The following is a 922-nucleotide window of genomic DNA, read 5'->3' on the forward strand; positions in this document are numbered from 1 at the left end:
GCGCGCACATGGCGATGTTGTGGTTCATTGCTGGGGGGCGGGCTCCGAGCAAGCTGTGCCGCAGCTGGCTGCCTCCGCAACGTCTCCGGAGAAACTTTGGAGCGTCTTTTATTATTATTTTTTTTTATTAAAAAAATGCGTCGCTACTTTGCAGGCTGCCTAAACTCCCTGCACCGCGGCGTGTGCGGTCAACTCAGAGGCGGCCACACGACGCCAAGCGTTTCCCGAGTGGGAAACCCTCCGGCAAAGGCTTCACAGCAAGCCAACTGCTTGTAATTACGCGTGCGGGAATTACTTCGGGTTTATCCCCGTCCCCTTCCCCACGATGCAAAGGGGGAAGCCCGATGTACGGGGAGGTCCGAACACCACGCGCGTTACGCAGCCGGCAGCGTTGCTGGAAGTACCTTGCGAGGCTGCAGAACACGGTCGCTTCTCCCCAGAGTAAATCCACTTGCCAGCTTCAGAGCCCGGGCGGCGCCGAGCCCAGAGCCCCCTCCTCCACTCCGAGAGTCGCCTCAGGCTTCGTACTTACTCGGCCGGACCCGGTTCGGGCTCGGAGCTCCCCGCCGTCTTCTTTTAAATCCGAGAAGAAAAACCGACACGGCGGTTTTCTGCATAGGGTGGTTTATTTTTACCGATGCTACTCGGGCAGACAACGTGGTTTACAGCGACCACAAGCAAAGATCTGCAAACCCCAAGTCTACCTAGAATGACGGAAGGGAGGGAGGCGGCAGCGCCGGCGCCCGGGAGCCGCCCCGGCGAGGCGAGGGTGCCCTGGTCCCCGCCGGTCCCCGCCCCGGGCCGGGCCGGGCCGGGCCGGTGGGCGCAGCCGCTCGGGGCTCGCCGGGAGGCGGCTGGGTGCCCGGCGCCCCCCCGCCGGAGCGGGGGCCGACCCGGAGGCCACACACTTCAGCGGGGAGGG

Source organism: Rhea americana, unplaced genomic scaffold (assembly GCF_003343005.1).
Source record: "Rhea americana isolate MKP2758 unplaced genomic scaffold, rheAme1 scaffold_77, whole genome shotgun sequence".
NCBI classification, from domain to species: domain Eukaryota; kingdom Metazoa; phylum Chordata; class Aves; order Rheiformes; family Rheidae; genus Rhea; species Rhea americana.